The sequence below is a fragment of the Dromaius novaehollandiae genome, chromosome 5, assembly GCF_036370855.1.
Source record: "Dromaius novaehollandiae isolate bDroNov1 chromosome 5, bDroNov1.hap1, whole genome shotgun sequence".
NCBI lineage: Eukaryota > Metazoa > Chordata > Aves > Casuariiformes > Dromaiidae > Dromaius > Dromaius novaehollandiae.
The window spans coordinates 64,447,106-64,461,233 of NC_088102.1; the positions used below are offsets into that span (position 1 = coordinate 64,447,106).

The 14,128-nt window shown below is 39.1% G+C and overlaps 1 protein-coding gene and 1 long non-coding RNA gene across 19 annotated transcripts in view; one reads left to right on the forward strand and one right to left on the reverse strand.

The window, feature by feature from the left end:
• PIK3C2A (phosphatidylinositol-4-phosphate 3-kinase catalytic subunit type 2 alpha) overlaps positions 1-14,128 on the reverse strand; it is an 82,073-nt gene that overhangs the window by 60,930 nt on the left and 7,015 nt on the right. For 9 of the 18 annotated variants that reach the window (XM_064513099.1, XM_064513093.1, XM_064513096.1 and 6 more), the window contains 7 exons: positions 13,228-13,388; positions 10,574-11,980; positions 9,468-10,215; positions 7,454-7,558; positions 6,885-7,015; positions 6,432-6,544; positions 938-5,966 (listed from right to left, as the gene is read on the reverse strand). The gene's annotated coding sequence lies outside the window, so the exon portion shown is untranslated. Of the gene's footprint in view, positions 1-937; positions 5,967-6,431; positions 6,545-6,884; positions 7,016-7,453; positions 7,559-9,467; positions 10,216-10,573; positions 11,981-12,977; positions 13,117-13,227; positions 13,389-13,518; positions 13,611-14,128 lie in introns of all 18 variants that reach the window. The other 9 variants (XM_064513090.1, XM_064513098.1, XM_064513092.1 and 6 more) reach the window with 8 other exon arrangements.
• On the forward strand, positions 5-3,278 carry LOC135328524 (uncharacterized). Its single transcript, XR_010389516.1, has 2 exons — positions 5-329; positions 561-3,278. It is a non-coding gene; the product is annotated as an uncharacterized LOC135328524 (long non-coding RNA).

Below are 14,128 nucleotides of genomic sequence, written 5' to 3' on the forward strand. Positions count from 1 at the left end.
CGCGCGAGGGGCGGGGCGCGGCCCCGGCTGGCGGCCGGCAGCGGCTCCCGCATCACTTGAACCCTGCCCGGCGCGGCCACGCCGGCGGGAGGGCGGGCGCCGCCTCACCGGGGCAACGGCCCCGCTCCTGGCACCGCTGTGGGCCCGGGGGCGACGCCCCCTCCCCCCCCGGGGAGATGCCGCTGGGGTGCTGCGCCGGCAACGCGACCGTTAACGGCCGCGGGGGAGGCCGCGGCCCGCCCGTGACGGCCGCTGGGGGCTCGCGGGGCGCTTCTCCCCCCGCCAGGGGTGGGGGCGGCCAGCGGAGGGAACGGCCGCCTCCGCCGAGGGTGAGCGGCCGCGGGGGCCGCTCCGTCATTTCCTCCGCCTATCACCTGACGGCGGGAGGAACGCGCCGCGTTACGGGAACGGGCACCACCCGCGAAGTGCCCTTCCCGGCGGCCGGGCCCAACGGGAGGGAGGGGGGCCCGCAGGGGACGAGGTCTGGGCGGACGTCAGGGAGACGGGCCCGGGGGCACCGGGGTGCAGCTGCAGACATGAGTATTTTTGTCATTTGCCAGCTGACGACTGCAGCGACTGGGAACATCCCGTCCTCTTCAGCGGAATTTTCCTTAATACAAACTTCAGAAGCTGCTTCGCCATCCCCAGCAGACAGCTATTTGCGACTGCAAAGCTCCTGAAACCATCAGCACATTTCCAAAAGACAGTATTTCGGTTTGACCTTCAGAATAGCTCCAAGAGAAGACAAGGCTTTGAATAGATCCAGAAGTATTACATGTGGGATTTTATGCAAAGCTTAGACATTGGGCCTTTCATAAGATCAAATTAAAAGCTGTAATAGGCATTTAAAAGTAACTCGATGATTTTTAATCTAGAGGCAAAAGAATTCCAGAGAGAATAACCTTATATTGCTCCCACTTCAGAGAATACTACTTACAATAACTGGATGATTTGGTTTATGACTATTGGTATTTTATTCAGTCATTTTAATACACTGAAGATCTGAAAAATATAAAATGCACAAAAACACATTAAAGCATCAGTTTGGATACTACAATATGAATAGCTTAATAAGTTATAAATACTGCTGTCAGTGACATTTTCTATGTGATTCTTTATATACATATCCACCATTTTAGCATCTAACCCTTTTCTATAGGGCAAATCCTGATCTAGCATTACTGAAGTCAATGAAAGCCTTGCAGGTGACTTCAGTAAGGGCAATCAAGGCTTGGAGGGCTGATACAGAATGCATTCCTGCAGAAGGATCATAGGCACAATCCTTTTAACCATACAGACAAAAAGCACTAGCAAAGCTCTTACTAACTTACTGACCTAAGCTGTTAGGACACTTTCAGGTTGCCAGTTATTAAGAGGAGAAATTAATGCTAGCTAGTACCATTCCATTATTTACAATCAATAAGCATAAAATTCTGGTTCTTGAACACAGAATGGAATATCAACAGAGAACAGCCACTTTGCCCTCAAGATCTAGGATTCTTTCTAGAAAGCAGCCTATAAAACACACCTTCTTTTAGGACCGCATTTTAAGGTTTTTTTTTCCTCCTGGCTGTTACGTTTCCCAGCCATCTTTTCTATTGTGCTCTGTGCTGCTTTTCCTCTCACAGGAGGGTCATATGAAATTGCTCTGGATTACATTTCCTTGTCACTGATCACAGGGTTTAGCCCTTGGACAGCCTTTTTTCTTGGTTTCACCCATCACTAAACAAAGGAGCATCAATCTGCTCAGCCTAAATAAAAGTCTGCTACCCTATCCAACAGTTTCAACAAGATGCATGACCATTTGATTGACTAACATCCCTCATAATAATATTAGCCAATACATGACAGGGAGAAATATGAATCATAAAAGCTGAGACAAAAGATCATTTGATTCCTTCTACTTAGTGCAGAACTATTTTCATTACACTATTGCCAAATCTGTCTACCAGTCTTATGATAAGTCTTACTGTAAGGAGCTTCTGTGACTTTCCTTCAAAACTATTTCCTTATAGTCCGGTAATTTTCCTGATATTAAGCATATATTTGAATAATTTCAGCCCATTATTTTTACTGATATCTTACCAATTCTAATTTTTCCTAAATATTTTTAAGGTGCTTTATATTATATAGGTACCGATTTCCTTATATCACACTAAATACAAAATGAATGTTATTTCTTCCTTTGCTTTCACCCCTTACTCTGAAGAGTGACTCTAAGACCAATATTTTTGCCTCTGCTTTCATAGCTTCTAGCTACATTCACATTAAATATATACCAGTGTTTGTGCACTCTCCAGAAGCGGTGCCATCCAGCTTTTAGAACGAGCATTTGTGTATCAGCCTCCAAGTAGCATTCTCCATAGCTTCAATTTTACTGATGGGTAGGCAAAATAGTTCTGCTTCTGGAGAGGTAACTACTTGGCATTAGAAGCCCAACTTATAAGTAAAAAATGGTACTATCCCATAGTTAGTTGAGTTGATGAAAGGAACAATGACATAGCCTGCAGACTTGCTTATGAATGGATAATTACAAGTTACACATTCCCACATGAAAACATGACGTCAGTTTTAAAGTATTTTTTATACAGGAAGTAGTATGCCCATGTAAATACAATGCACAACTTGTGTCTCAGCAGTCTCACTCCCTTGTCACTACATAGGCTATCTGTGACGCACTGACCAAATACCATAGCTGCTCTGAAAGTTTTCAGATTTTTGGTAAAGATATATTTTGTAAGAACAATATGTAGCATGTGTTGCAGACAGGCAGCAGTAAAAAATCCATATAATTGTATTAAGTGACATTTTAAGTACAATTTAAATTGTATATTACAGATGAGAGATTTTTTTCTTGTATTTGGTAAAGCAAGTGCTGTGCTCACTATCCCTGATACTCGGACCAGATTTCACAGAAGAATGCTAAAACAACTTATGCTAAAGTCAAATAAACTTGTGTAACTAACTATACAAATACTGGTATTAACTGTAAGTTTGATAAACTGCAGCTAGCCGATGCTTTTTAGAACACCACTTAGGATATGAAGCTTGATGTATACCAAGCTCAAAAGGACAGCTATATGTAACAATATAACAAATGTGTTTTGGTGGCTATAACAAGGAAAGTAAAAATCTTTAACTGCCTTAATTTTCTTCTCAACCTAAGATACATTTATGTAAGCCTTCCAATTTAATAGATCAATGCCTTAATTGTACTATTGGAATTGCTACTTGCCTTTAATTAATTGGGAGGAATAAACTCAATGTCTATTGTTAAAGGGTACTTTTCATGAATGAGAAATTGTTAGCAGAGCACATGGATTATTAAAGGACAAATGTGTTTCCTCTGAAACTAGGAGGACAGAGCATATCGTACCAAGGACAAAAACCTCACTAGACACCAGTACGCATACACAGTACAGAAACAAGTGGTGGTTAGATCCTTGACATTCTGCCGCCTTGCTTAGAGCTGCTAGACCAGGGAACTGAAGATTCAAAACAAGGTTGGTTTACTAAACTTGGTTTAGTAGAACTCTAAAATTAAGCTCTGTTGCAGTTTGGTTCCTACTTTGTGCAGGACAAACATTTTAAAAAAGAAATTCCCAAGTGTTTGTTCATCAGGGTGGGGACCGTAAAACAAAATTCACCCCCATCCTGCAGATATGCTCTCCTTGACATAGGGCATGGACGGACTTCTCACTGCCTTGTGGAGCGGTCAGGGGAGAGCTGGGATTTCACAGTAGGGGCCTGGGGCACTGCAGGGGCGCACAGCTTGGTGGGGCAGGCAGCTCGGGATCCGACTAGAGCACTGACCCCCAATCAGCCAGCCTCAACATCGCAGCCCCAATGCAATTCGAGGAAAGCCTCTGCAGTTGTCCAAATCTTGTATATAGGGCCTTCAAAAGCCTTACTGGCTATAAGTAAGTACAGACAAGTTTTGTTTGCTTGAAGCAGCTTAATGTGAAATATGAAGTAAAATATACTACTTTAACTCAGCCTACTCATGAAAGAAAATTATTCACATATACTTAAGATCCCAGTATTAGGCTGCCAAATATAGGAAAAACTGGAAGATTCATTTATGTTTGAACTATTAGTTCTAATGTTCTCAAGGTGACTCTGAATGTAAAGTGAACAAGTTTTAAGCCTTAATTCCAGAACATTTGATAATTGACATCAATATTTTAGCTAGGATTTTTTTTTTTTTTTTTTTTTTTTTTTTTTTTTTTTAAGTTTCTAAACATTATTTTTCCCCCCTAAAACCAGCAGAGGGAGACAGGTTCTTTTTTACTCCTAAAGAAAGCAAAAGAGGGGATTACTTCCTCAAAAGTATACCTTCTGGACATTCAGTATGGATTTCCTAGATTAGTCTCACTGAATGCCTCTCGGTAATTTTGGACTTGAGTATTAATATCCACTAGTGTTTGCTTAGGCTTAAGTAGCTATTGCTTACATCTGCAAGTGTCTATTCAATAGTACATTGCTATTAGTATTTCATTGTGGATTTTATCAGGGAGAACAGGGATATCAGTGTAAGTATTAATCTCTGCTTTAATGAAGGAGGAAAATAGGCCATCACTGTTTTTATTGTTTCTTTGCTATGCAATAGCTTGTATGTGCTTTCACTATGTATAACGTCTATATGCAGCTCTCAATCTAAACAATAAGGTTAATTTTAGCTGACTATATATAAACACACACACATATGAGAAATACATATTTAAGGCTCAAATAAAGGAAGAAAGCCCTGTCCTACAATCAAAAGGGACTGCCAATATTTTCAAGTGTAACTAGAATATTAAACTCAGGTTAATTTCTTAGGACCCTGGGTCCTGCTTCCATAAATGAGAAGTTAGGCATTTATTAAGATGCTAAAATACTTCTACAGATCTGGGAACAGATAGTTCGATGTGTCCGCACAAAATTTAGGCAACATTCTCTGCCTAAAAAGAGAGTGAGAGGATATACATTTGAAATTGAAAATGATTCTTCATATTTACCTCAATTTTTTTCAAATGAGTAATGTCCAGAATAGCTACTAGACCAGGGAACTGAAGATTCAAAACAATGTAACATTTTACTATTTGTTTTACTGTAAATATTTTGTGGTAATTTTATCTGAACACAACATTTTTCATTTTGTCTAGCTTTTTCATGTAACTTTTTTATAGTTTATATAAACAGAGAAGAAATTATATGAACCTTTCTTTGGATAGCAATGAAAGTGTTCCACTATACAAATGCAAAGTTTCTATCATTTGAAGGTTTTAATTAAAAATGAAGCTTCTGAATATTCCTAAAATGGAGTAAAAGTGGAAGAGTTAGAAAATGCATGTAGAAGCCCTGTCAATGCTACAATATACTAAGGAGGCACTGTGGGATAGTTGGTAGTCTATAGTATGCCTTGATAAGGACTATTAATGTAAGAATGATGTCAGGAAAACCTGAGGAACTGTGGGCAACAGGATGTACACCTGGAAATAGTAATCATTCCTCAGGTAAAGGCAATTGAGATAATTGGGAAAGCTTCTAGCAAGTTAGATATTTAAAATCCCAGTCACAGAGTCATACTTAATCAGGCACCCAAAGATGAAGGATGATAAAACTTCATAGTTACTAGAGCAGTTGCCTGGATTATCCTGTTTCAAAGAATAAACAAAAATAATAATTAAAAATCAAAAACAGCAGCAGTAGGAGGAGCAAGAGACTTCCACAGTGATGATCTTGCAGAATATCCATCCCATTCCACTGAGGCAGGCTGCTGAGAAAAAGGTTATAGGCCCTTCTACCAGCTGCCCAAATTCCTGCAGCACCATGAAAGAGTCAAGTTCTCACCAGCAAAATCTGGCATTTCCATTCTGGCATGAGCTAATCACATGAAGTTTTTTGTAGTAAAACTATGTTAACTACTAACACAATTTCCTTTCAGAGTTTTTCTTTAAGGATTGCAAGTCAAAGAAAATATTCTGCCATGGAAAAAAAAAAGAAAATCAACATTGTGTCATGCATCTGTTTGTAATGGCATGTGATACAATAATTTCTTCTCAGCAATATACACTGTAAATTCATTGTGGTACTTTTCATGTCCCTGTCCAGCTCTGATGCTGTCCTGGGTTTGGCCCTCAACCCTTGTATTTTAGTATACAATTTTGTAGTTTTCACAGGGTAAGTTAAGTGCAGAATATGTTTACTGGAGAACGTTTGTAAAACTATTTTTCACGTTTTGGGGGGGGGGGGGTGTCAATGATTCAAACTCAACAGATTTTTCTAGTGGATGTTCTGGAAACAGCAGAATTAATTTAAAATACCTGACATCCTTGCCAAGATGCTTTAATTGGTTAAAAAAGCATATTATACTTAATGACAGTTATATAAGACTGGAATACTAGCACATTATTCAGAAGCATTTATAGCTTGTCTTTGCTGTTTACCTTCATAAGCAGAAACACAGCCACACATCTGAGGGACAAAACTGAGTATTGTTGCAATCAAAATGACCTCCGTTCAGTGGAGAACTTTCCTGCACTTGACTGCAGTAGTCAACCTGCAGGCGAAAGAAGCAAACAGCATTACCACACACCACAACTCACCTAACAACTTGGGACAGAGCTCAGGCATGCGTGGGAGGAAATAACTAACGTGTGCTCGTGTGTGCACCTGCACACTGAGAAGCTTCAAGAAGTTAGTCTACTAATCTGCATACCACACAGTTCGGGCCTCATCACGAGCGCCGTATTCATGGATATGCCTTATCCATCAGAATAATCCTGCTGAATACAACAGGAATTCTGTCAGGACCAGAATTATGCACCTGAGTATGGGCTTGCAGAATGTATTAGGAACATTGTTTCTCATCTTCCAGAGGCATCAGAGAAATCGCCTACCTGTTAGCAGAGGTTCTCAGGATCCACAGTCAAGTCATTCTTCTACAGTGAAGCAGTGATGCAACATGGAGAAACACAGCACTTATCCTAATTAAGGGCAGCACCTGGGCAGTATTAAAGCATTTGCAAACCTAGTAAGAAAATTAATAAAAAAATGACTTATGACTTAATATTACATTTATATTTAGGAAATAAGTTTTAAATGGTAGCAGGCATCTGCTTGACAAATACACTCAAGAGAATAGCTGAAGGATATAGAAAATAATATGGATACAGGAATGGCACTTCCATAGTGTCACAGGCTAATTCTACCTTATTCCAATACCTAATTTTTCATAACGAAGTGCTGCATTTTGCAGTGCAGCAAGTGTTTAATTTTACACTCATGTGTGGTAAAAGTGTAGACCGGTGACTCTTCAAAACATTTTAACAGAAAAATCTTTAGCTGTCTCATTTTAACTAAATCTCAAATCTTCCAGAAAAAATGGTTATATTGCATACATGTCACCCACAAATATTACTTCCATTACAGTACTGCATAGTCCTTTGGAAGGGCAGAAATTTCTCACCCAAGTCAGGAATCACACCACAGTTCTTCACACAGCATTAAGCATGATCTTGATTTTCTATTTAAATCAACGAACATTTTGCTCTGGTTTCACTGAAAACATAGCCTGAAAAAGAACAAAATCATCTTGGCTTTATTCCACTAAAACCAATGGATGAATCCAACTGCAACATCCTAGCACCCCCCAAAGTTACCCAGCTGAATCCTTGACCTGCAAAAGACTGTGTCAAAATACCAAACTAATGTACAGCTAGGTCCTCCAGCTGTTTGTTCATGTTCTGTTAGTGAGCTCATTTTGTTCTTCCTAGTATCACGTTATTGAAAACAAATCCAACTCTAGCCTGGTTGTGTAGTAAAATGCCTATCTCCTATCTGACATTAAAAAACCTTGAAAAAGCCATAAGGTTTAAGTCAGAAAAACAGTAAGCCACAATTTTTCTTTAAAGAAAAAAAGAGAAGTCTTGAAGATTTAAAATCTGAGTAGTGTGCCAGCCTTATAAAATGGCTCTACCATTCATTTAAGTACCATAAATTTAGTTCCTGCCTACTCTACTTTCCAAAAGTAGCAGAGTATCTAATACTGATCATCACTGATCTCTGTCTTTTGTTAACTGAGACTGCAATTGATTGTTTTAAAAACAGACGGAAGTACAAGAAACATCAGCTGTCATCTTCCCAGCATGTCTATGAGTATATATACAGTGAATTCTTACAGCTTTCATTAAGGGACAATGATATGGATTTGAAACAGAATTTTTCTTCTGCCTTTTTCCTGAAATTACTGCTAGCACAAATCCTTGAGTTTGGAATAGTCAGGCTAAAAGCCTATTCTCATTTATACCACTTTTAAGTGTTTAGCTTCTCTCATATCACAGTCTCATTAGCTCTGCAGTCACCACACAGTTTTCTAGGGAAAAAGACAGATAGCCTAACAGATGTAGAGTGCTTGCACTGAAAACGTTTAAAAAAAAAAAAAAATCCTTCTTTATCTGATTTGAGTGGAAATTAAGCTTTATTCATTTCCTATTTGCATGAAGATTAACAGGGCTGATCTCACCGATATCTAAAATGTTCCCTGAAAGTCTGGAATTGGTTAGATGCAGTCTCAAAAGTTATTATGTTGCATTCAGACAAAAAGATGAGGGTAGACAGAACAAAAAGCTGAAACTGTCCGTTTCTGTGACAGCATGCATCATAACAAAGTCTGTTAAGGCTCCCTGTGACTTCTCACTGCAGGGGATTTGCAGCAAACCCTAGAATATATTCAGTCTCTGAAAAAAATCAGACCACAAGGCCTTGCTTCCAAAAACAGAGACTCCCTTTTAGCCCTAAATTTGACTCATGAAGTCTTCTTTGATATTTGAAAAGAAATTCAAAAATTCACTTCTGAAAATTCAATAAGCCCCTAGAGCATAACCACCAATACTAGCATTATTTCACTGCTGTATTTCCTTTTCTTTTTCCCTAATAAGCACACAGCTATTTCACCACCTAGTGTTGTGCAGACCTAGCCTACCTCATTTTCCAGGGTCAACACAGACTTCCGTAACACAGAAGACCGACTCATTAGAAACCATTAATTTAGTAATAAAGAACAAATGCTGTATTATGCTCCAAACTAAGTGTACATAGAACGGACAGCAATGCATGCAGACTAAAAAGTACTAATGGAGCATGGCTAATACCTCTGCAAACAAAAGGACTTCAAAGACAAACCTGCTGCTAGCCTAATGGCAAAAGGCAGACAGATGTGCGAACAGAGGTAGAGCTTTTATTGAAAGCATTTTTAAAACCCATGCTTAAAACACACATCCCTCTGTTATCACTAAGTACTGGAGATGAATTGAATGCTTTGGACAGTTGCTGCAAATGAGGATTTGTAGAAATCTGATGCTTGTATCTTTACTGGCTTTACAAGCCTTCAAACAGTTAAATTACATAAATTGCAGTCTACACAAAACCTTAACGTTACAAAAGTCAGAATATTTTGATGCATGGAAGACATCAATTCTTACCTAAAACTTGAGTCCTATGAGGGACCCTATGTCTGCAGTCATTCATCTAAAGGGAGTCTTGTCTCAGGACCAGATGATACAGCCTTACAGCTTCATTCGAGGATCAAATTTGTTTCCATCCCTGCAGGTCTAGCGATTCTACTCAACAGGGAGCCTGCGTGATTTGGGTGGGCTGGGGAAGGATGTTGCTCAGGAAGGGCCAGCAGGGGCTGCAGAGGTTCGCAGGCAGTTTTGGGGAGATGCTCACACACATGACATGAAGGAAACGCATTTGTTGATAGGTCAGCCTTCTAGTCCTCTGATGAAGCAACCAAACCTACTCCATTTTTGAAACTGAGTTACAGATTGCAGCCTGAGGCTCACAGAAAGAGTTTGATAACAGTTACAATGGGTACAGTTTATTTGGGCAAAACAGATTATCCTGGCTTCGGTTTACCAGCCTGCAAAATGTACGTTATCTAACTGTGGGTTTTGTGAAACAGTAACTGCAAAGTGCTTTCAGATATACTGATGAAAGCTTTTGCATTGTACGTAACAGCTTGGTAGGGGAGAGGGTAAGAGGCCTAGAACATGGCAGGGCAGCACTGTGGGAGTCAGGCCAGAAGAAGTGATAGTATAAATAAAGGAGATAAGGTCCAAAAGAAGAATTGTTGTTGTCCTCATCTATTTTTGAGGTCATTCTGCCTCACAGCTATTTTCATCTCCACTACCTTTTGTGACTTGACATTTCCGTCAATTGCAACGAATGCTATAAAGAAAAGAAAGGCAGTATGAGCCACCTTTAATCCAAAGACAACACTAGAAATGTTGACAGCATGTAGCTAACCAATTCTAGGACGCTCTTATATATTGATTCACCGTGCTGCTTTTCCACTTCTAAATTTTATCAAGAAATTTGGAATCACATCTTGAGTTTTATTCATAGGGTGGAACTTTCTCCGCAACATAGAATAACTTCTTTGTTTCACAGTCTATGAAACTCTTGATTTAACATTTACCTATTTCACAGAATTAGTGTGAAGCCTAAGTACTGTAAAACATTTCACATTAAAAATGCCTATAAGCAGAAATCACATCTAAGTAATTATAGTGTGATGGACACTTACCTGCACAACAGATTCGATGTTGGTCTTCAAAATAACTTTAGTTATAATTATTTTGTTTTCACATCACTAATTCATGCTTCTGCAAAAAACATTCTTGAAAACAAGTGTCAGCTATGTGTGTACATAGCAATCTTAATTTTCTTTCTACACAAGGTTCTTTGTACTGTTTCCAGCTGTCACCTCCTCATGCCTGCTTCCCCCCCCCCCCCCGAGACATGGACCATTCAGGTCAACCACATAACTTTGTCCAAATCAGATATATTTGCTAGAATTATCAGTTAAATACTAAAACAAGTGTTCACATAGATTTTTTTGTCTTTTGAAATAAAGCTTAAGACATTAAAACACATTATATTGGTCTATCAAATTTCCAGCTCCAGGATATATAATTTCTTTTGTATAACCTTGTGTTACGATTTATTTCCATTCTTCTGCAGTAGGTAGAAGTCTGCATTTCCATTTTCTAGCCACACAGCTTGGCACTAGCAAGCAGAGTACAGACAATGCTCTTCAAGACTTATTCTCCCCCAGTCTGATTTTTATGAATATTTTTGGAAGGGAGAAAGATATTTGCAATGCAGTATTAGACACATGAATTGGCAAAAGAGTAAAGATTAATGGTTGATAAAACATAAAGGGTGACATAAGCAGAGTGAAACAATTCCTAACTTATTCCTATACTTAGGTAGAGTTTATGTAGGTCAGTACAAAACATGCAAATTTCTTTTGCAGAAATCCCTCTTAAAAATTCCACCAAAGAAAGTAAAAGTTGGGATGATTTCTTTCTGTAATAAGGTCACACCCCTTGCCAGAGATCATTTATGTCTCTGGCTCACAATACTACTACTGAAGAGAACCTCTCATCTCTGCAGCAGACAAAATGTTTCCTGATGGCTAGGGTCCAACACAATACTGGATGGAACACAGCTTGCAACCATCTCCTCCCATTCTTCTAATATTCAAATTTCCTCACAAGTTTTTCAGGAAAAAGGCAATAGTGGGGTCCAACAAGGACACCAACACTACTTTTTGCTACGTATTGTTCCTTCTTGCACTGTGAGGAAACAAGTCTCCAGTTTTTATGTCTTTCCAGTCTGGAACTCACTGTTCTCATGAGCACACAAACAACTTTCAAAACTGTAAATATTGTCAGCAATACTCTACAGATGTCCACAAGTGTGCATACTTCATTTCAGCATAACTAGCGGACAAAAGAAGGGAGCTTTACGTTGTGGTATGTCTAGAAAGATTGTGGGAATGGCTTCCAGACCGGGAATGCTCTTGTTGTAATTTCACTTGATTATTTGGTCTTCAGCACAATCCCTTTGGAACAGTAGCAGGGAAAAATTAATAGAATCTGGATATGCAGAAGATTGGGGAGCAGCAGCCACTTCTTCACAATCACATCTGCAGGGCAAAAAGAAAAGCCATAAATTACGGTTCAAAACCTCAACTTTCTTACTTCCTAAAAAGCACTCTCACATGCATTCACTTGCATGCTTGCTCACACCTGTGCACACACTTGCACACTCAACAGCATTGCAATTGCACTGATACCTCTGCATACTCTCACACGTGCTCACTCACACACTCGCTTGGTCACACAATTGTACCTACTTGCACTCACTTGTGCTTCCCCTCTCCTTTGGGAGTTTTTTTTAAATGAGACCTAGTATTTTTTCAGCTATGTGCTTTGCATTTTCAGCTCTAACATTACATTCTGCTAATAGCTTTCATTATTATTTTTTCCGCAACTGAAAAATATTCTCATCAGGAACCAAGTATTGTTATTTAAAAACCTAAGAAGAAAGGAAGGTCTTCTTAGGTTTCTAAAATTCATGACAAAAACAAGGTAATAGCACTTTTCATCCACAGTGCCCAAAGAGCAGAACTGTACTTTGCACAATACACAAAGTGAAAAGCACGCTCTGAACTTTAGTCTCTTGGAGATCTGTCAGAATCCTACCACATCTTTCTCCACAACACAGTTAGAAAGTTTACACTTTAACTTTGATTTGCAATCCAGCCTGTAAGGTAGAATTACCTCACAGAGCAAAAAGAGTTAAGAAGCTGCAACATGCAACACCAACAAGACATAGGCGGCAGTGTTCAGCACATTCCTCATTAATCCCATCTTATCTTACTTTCCCTCTTCTCATCTTAGCTCACACCTAGCTTTCTGCTCTACCACTGCTGCACTAGACTGCTATGCTTTCCCCACACCAAGCACTTAAAAAATATTAAATGAAAACATGAATAAAAACAGCAAATAAATCCTATAATAGCATGGCACACAGAGGTCATACTGGTTCAGGCAAAAGATCCATTCAGCCCAATATCCCATCTACCACAGCAACCAACAGAGAATTGCAAGTATATAAAAGCTATCCCAGCCTCTAGTGACCTGTAGTTCAGGGATGTCCTGAGAGAGAAGTTAAAACTTTACAGTTTTTCTTTTTTTTGTCCTAAATGAATTTTTCCATGAAGGTATTTGGATACCTTTTGAATCCACTTAAACTTCAGGTCTACTGTTTAACTGTGTGCTAAATGGGAGAAAGAAACACTGATTAGTTTTGAATCTGCCACCTGATAATTTCATTTGATGCTTTTTTTCTTGTATGAAAAGAAATAGCAAGCATTTCTTTACTATTTACCTCCAGCATGCCACTCTTGTACAAATCTCTGCCATCTCTGTCCCAGTGCCATCTCTCCTGCAGGTTGAGAAGTCTATTTGTTTCCAGCGCAGAAGCCATTCCACGCTTGGGCTCACCGTTGTTGCCTTCTTCTGTAGCTTTCTAGTCCTAGCGTACTTTACCTGAGACAAAGAAATAGAACAGAACTGCATGCTATATTTAAGATATAGGTATACCGTGGATTTATGCAGCAACGATCCTTTGCATTTGTTCTTTCATTTTCCTAGAAATTTCATTATTCCTACTACTTACTATTTTGGCCACAACTGAGCATTGAGCTGATGGCTTCACAGAACTTTCTAACTACACGTCCAGTCTGAGCAATAACAGGAATAGTCCAGAGCCTGCCATGTTGAAAGTAAAATTAAGACTGCTCTTCCTCAAGGTAAATCACTTTACATTATTAGCATATCATTTGCTGCTTTATCACCAGCTGCTGAGTATTATGAGACTCTTTTGCAGCTCTAAAATTGAAGGTCAGCTTTCAGTTTTAATACTCTAAGAAATCCACTGTTAACCACAAACTTTCTCATATCACCTTCTACCCCTTTGGGGGATCATTTATGGTAACATCAAGTGACAGCCTGGTAAAAATCCTTGTGAAACACCTCTGCTGACTTCCCTCCAGTAGTCAAAGATTTGCAAAAAATAAAAAACAACCAACCCTGAACACCATAAAACAAAACTCCCTCATTTATTGCTACCCTCCCCCTGCAATAACTGAATAGCAATTATATGCATATAATTATGGCAGCAAAGAAGTAGATATGATTTTAAATGATTGAGGCTTTTTTTTTTTTTTTTTTTTTTTAAAGACTATTGCAATCTTAAACATACCTGGTGGATATCTAAGTCTCTGCCT